The sequence below is a fragment of the Gigantopelta aegis genome, chromosome 10 (genome assembly GCF_016097555.1).
Source record: "Gigantopelta aegis isolate Gae_Host chromosome 10, Gae_host_genome, whole genome shotgun sequence".
NCBI lineage: Eukaryota > Metazoa > Mollusca > Gastropoda > Neomphalida > Peltospiridae > Gigantopelta > Gigantopelta aegis.
Window position 1 is genome coordinate 51401326 of NC_054708.1, and position 6000 is coordinate 51407325.

Genomic DNA, 6000 nt, shown 5'->3' on the forward strand with positions numbered 1-6000 from the left:
AAATAAATAAAACGAAGCGAAACGAAACGAAACGAAACGAATGAAACGAAACGAAACGAAACGAATGAAATGAAATGAAACGAATGAAATGAAACTAAATGAAACGAAACGAAATGAAACGCATGAAACGAAACGAAACGAAATGAAACGAAACAGACACACACAAAAAACAAATCAAATCAAATCAAAACAAAACTAAACTAAACAAAACAAAGACAAAAGCAAAACTATTTGAGGACCTTTCACTGAAATGTAGCTACGACATAGGTGTTGACAATTTACAACGCGTGTTTAGGAAACAAACAAATAAAGACACAAACAAAAAACAAACAGAAAATTTGCATAAATCCAGTTAATTATTATTACTACACTCTGGTGCTGGGATAGTGTTGATTGTGTGTGTGTGTGTGTGTGTGTGTGTGTGTGTGTATGTGTGTGTGCGCGCGCGCGCATGTGTCTGTGTCTGACCTTTTTTTTTTTTTACCTTAATATCGTTTTATTTTCTATTTTCATGGTAACAAATAAATCAACGTTAGATCATTTTAAACGCATCCATGGTTCTCACCAGGGTCCCACCTAATATTAGCCAGGATACTGATTTTTTGTATGCTAAATTCAGTTCCATAAATTTATCTATGTCGGCTCCTGCTGAGTTGACTGAGCTGAGCCTAACTCGTTTGCTACAAATAACAACACTAGTCTAGTCTGTTAAATCAAACAATTCATTTATCGAATGCTAGTTTATTCAACAAACAATAGATATAAAACTAAATTAGTCTTCGGTCCGAATATTTTAATATTCTATCGCTATTCTGTTAATCGAAATATTCGAATACAATTTTTTAGTATTCGAATATGAGGGGAGTGGGGACGTAATAATGACTCTGAGGTGGATAATGCGATTTCTTTGAATTCTGAGACTGACCCTGCATACTGTTTGTCACGTGAAAGACATGTTTTATTTAACGCGAGTGCGTTTTTAAAAATATGAAAAATGCTTTTTGTGATATTAAAAACACCAGTTATGAAGTAGAGTTTTAGTCTATTTTTAGAGGGTATTTCACCATTTCAAAGTCACAGACTCATGTTTTACTCAATTGTAACTTTATCCAAATGTGTTACAGGTTTGTAGATTAACTAAACTTAGTGTTAATTTTCACGGGCTGAAACTAGGGTATGTCCCTTTAAAGGGACATTCCTGAGTTTGCTGCATTGATAGATGTTTCCGACTAATAAAATATTTCTACGATTAAACTTACAAATTAAATATATTTTCTTGTTTAGAATATCAGTGTCTGTATATTCAATGTGTTTCTGGTCGTCTTAATATTTGTAAGAAGCGCAAACTAGATTTAATCTTCAAATATTTTCGTATGTACGAAAAAACATAGTTTAGGAAATAAAATGACATTTAACTTTGTACAAATATTAGAACGATCAGAAACAGGTTTCATATATAGCCACTAATATTTTATGCAGAAAAAAATATTTGATATGTAATTACAATCGTTAAAAAGTCTCTGTTAGTCGATAACATCTTAAAAATAGCAGGAAACTCAGGAATGTCGTTTTAACGTCCCTAGAGAAAGTAGACTATGTAACCTTTGTAATACTGTATTGGAGATGAATACCAGTATTTAGTGAGTAGTAAAAATAAAAATATTGCAAACAGAAGAACATAAAATACATGTTTAAAATATTGCTGTCTTTATGTAATGCACCGTTATCGAAAAACCTTGCTATATTTATTGTTCTAAAATGATCTAGTCTCATGAATTGTTGTTTCTCTTTTGCACGATTTAGCTATATTAAAAAAAAAAAAAAATGTTTTATTTAACGACGCACTCAACACATTGTATTTACGGTTATATGGCGTCAGACATATGGTTAAGGACCACACAGATATTGAGAGAGGAAACCCGCTGTCGCCACTTCATGGGCTACTCTTTTCAATTAGCAGCAAGGGATCTTTTATATGCACCACCCCACAGACAGGGTAGTACATACCACGGCCTTTGATATACCAGTCGTGGTGCACTGGCTTGGCTATATTGATTACGTCCCGTTGTTCTATGTTAACTATAGATATTTGATAAAGCATTTGGGGTCGAACCCCTCCCCCCCCCCCCACACACACACACAATCCAAGATAATTTTATTTTCTCCAATATATTTTCTGGGTTAGCATGACTCGACCCCACTAAAAACGTGACTTGCCAGAGTACATTACCCTCACCCACAACTGCACAAATTTCTGAACACACTCTTGCAATTCATTCAGAAACCCTGAGTGAGTGCTCCGCAAGGCTCAATGGGTAGGTGTAAACCACTTGCACCGACCAGTGATCCATAACTGGTTCAACAAAGGCCATGGTTTGTGCTATCCTGCCTGTGGGAAGCGCAAATAAAAGATCCCTTGCTGCTAATCGGAAAGAGTAGCCCATGTAGTGGCGACAGCGGGTTTTCTCAAAATCTGTGTAGTCCTTAACCATATGTCTGACGCCATATAACCGTAAACAAAATGTGTTGAGTGCGTCGTTAAATAAAACATTTCTTTCTTTCTTTTTTCTTCCATTCAGAAAAGCATTTTTATATTTGTGTTGTTCATCATTAATATTTTGCATGTACCATAATTTGACACCCAATAGCCGATGTATTTTTCGTGCTGGGGTGTCGTTAAACATCTACTCTATTCTATTCTATTCTATTCTATTCTATCCATTCAGAAAAGTACATGCACGTAAGTTAATAATGATATCTTTCCCTTTAAACTTCACGACAGCATATGCTAACACTAGCAGCAAGTCCATTACACCGGTCATGGTTCGTCCCAAACGTTTAAAATCGTTGGTCTTATGACTATTATTTCTCTGAGAGGCGGGAGTAAATAACAGTATTTCCCGCGCGTTGTTTAAGGCGACCACATCTGTACGTACAGATGGCGAGTCTTTGATATAACTACCTGGGTCCATGTTCCACTCCAGACCCTTTCTTCTCGAGAACAATGGTCGCTGTATACTACAAGAGTCTTTCAGTCAAACCCGATGTCGTCTAAAATACGAAACATTTCCGAAGGTAACGACTGATATTAGCTGGGGAAATGAGTTAATGACTGGTCCCCTCCCACCGTCCCGTATAGAGTTAATCAATGGGTCTTTTCGCCATTATCACGAACAATGCCCCAGCAATTATTGTACAAATTAATAATTTGCCGGCAAGCTGCATTAAAGTGAAGTCGATAAACACCTGAGGCATTGTGTTTTCAAAAATAAAATGCTTTTGTGCGGACATTATTTGTTTTTCAATCCGTAACTAATATCGCAAAAAGGAAAACATATGTTGTCAAATAGCAAGACAAAACTAGCCATTCTACGCTTCAAAGGCGACAATTCCAAGTTCTAAATGAAGATTAAGAAACTTGACTGGCGGTGCTCATGTTCTGATTGTGCTGCATGACAATGGAAATAACCACGCGATAGGACTCTAATGACAATAACTAAATAAATACACACGACCAACAATCAAAGTTTATATGTGGAACTAATGATTATGTCGGTGCTGTTAGGCCACAGACAAGATTCTCCATTCATTGTCTACGCAACTGGGACCTAAATCACAGAGGTCTTAGGTAAAAAAACAAGACGGAGGTCTCTTCAACAAACAGGAAGTTCGTGCGTTAAACCAAAGTGGACCGACACTACGCGCTACCAACAGAAAACACTATCACGTTTTGTTTTTTTCAATTATGAAATACATCCATTAAAAGTAAAGATTGCTTTGTTTAACGACACCACTAGAGCACATTGATATATTAATCATTGGATATTGGATGTCAAACATTTGGTAATTTTGACATACAAGCTTAGAAGAGAGAAAACCCGCTACATTTGTCCAATAGTAGCAAGGGGTCTTTTGCAAACACCATCCCACAGTCAGGATAGCACATGCCACGGCCTTTGATATACCAGCCGTGGTGCACTGGCTGGAATGAGAAAAAGACCAATGGACCCACCGACGGGGATCGATCCCATACCAGCCGCGCATCAAGCGAGAGCCTTACCACTGAACTACGTCCCGCCTCACTCATCCATTAAAGGTCCTTTGTCAGAGTTAAAACTACAATATTTCGTTATTTTTACATTTATTTGTAATAAATAACTACAAGTTTATCGATCCCACGCATAATTTTTCCATAATTAACTCTAGAATAATAATTTTAAAAAGTATTGCACTGTACGACAAGAGGAGTTTGCCGAATCATTTTAGGCTAAATACAGCTTGGCTACCATCTTTGCTTCTCTTGTCAGCTGACCGCAAATAATTCTGGGTAAACTTAGTGTTAAATGTGTACGCATAAAACAGTGACGTCACTAGTTAATGCGTGTAATTCACGCTCAAGATTTCCCTCTTAAAATATTTTTTGTCTACTAGTAAATGGAATTATTTTGTAGACATAATTATAGCTGAAGGTATAAAGTTTATGTTACAAAGAAAAAAATTATAAATATTTTTGACGGGAACCGCCATTATTGCAACTCTGACATAGCACCTTTAACGCTAAAGGTTGTTTAATTTAGCTACACCACTAGAACACATTGGTTTATTAATCATCGGCTACTGGATATGAAACATTTGGTAATTTTTGACACGTAGTCTTGTAGGAAAACCGCTTCATCCCCCCCCCACCCCCCACCCCCATTATCAATGTGAGTTCGTATCTCAGGAGCAGACAGTCTAAAGGGCATTTCACAAGGTTGAGACCTGTACCAAGAATTACTGTTACGTGATTTGTCTGTAGAAGGCTTGCCAAAGCTCGAGGAAAATATAGCCTTCCTATACATTTAACCTGTATGAGGCCTGCCACTCCCAAAGTCAGACAAACCCAAACCTGCACTAAACAAGAAGTTTGTTTGTTTGTTTTGTTTAACGACACCACTAGAGCATATTGATTTATTAATCATCGGCTATTGGATGTCAAACATATGGTAATTTTGACACAGACATAGAGAGGAAACCCGCTAAAAAATTGTCCATTAGTAGCAAGGGATCTTTTATATGCACCATCACACAGACAGGATAGCACATACCACGGCCTTTGATATACCAGTCGTGGTGCACTGGCTGGAACGAGAAATAGCCCAATGGGCCCAAACCGGCCGAGCATCAAGCGAGCGCTATACCACTGGGCTACGTCCCGGCCACCTGTACTGGACAAAGACATTTCACAGTAAATTACAGCATAACGTATAAATACCCTTTAGTTGTATCCTATAATATCACACATGGTTAGTATTGCCTTTATATAACAATATGTGGTATTTAAAAAAAAAAAAAAACCCAACTACGTTTCAAGTGCGTATCATTGACCATAACTCAAGTGCTTTTGTTGCATTTGATGAATGACGGTCTAGGATCGATCCCCGTCGGTGGGCTCATTGCCTTTATTTTTTATTTTCAGCCAGTGTTCTACAACGTAACCATATGCCCGACGCATTATAATCGTAGTTAAAATAATATGTTGACTGCATCGTTAAATAAAACATTCCTTTCTTCCTTGATGAATTAGTATGTGATGATAAATAAAAGGTAACTATAGTCTCAGCGTTGCTTTCTTAAATTGACAGCAGCAGCAACTTTGCCGCATGCAGGGTATCACATACCATATCTGAGAGACTGGTTGAAATCAGATTTTCAAAAATGTGTAGTGAGAGGTTTAATCTCCACGCTATCAATGCTCTACAAGCAAGTCAATTCCTGTTTATCTGACCACTGAAATATACTTACAAATAATTATCTTCAAATGGCATTCCTCTCGACCAGAAGTATGGTGAGAATGTTTACAATTAAAACTATAAAACTAATTTGGTGGCAGTGGTGATGGAATGTTTCTGGCCGTCCTAGTGTTTGTAATAGCTCAAAATTCATTCATTTTATGTGAAACAGAAATCTCGGATACTAAGGGTAGTGACTGTAAGCTTGTCACCCGTAGATACTTCCATA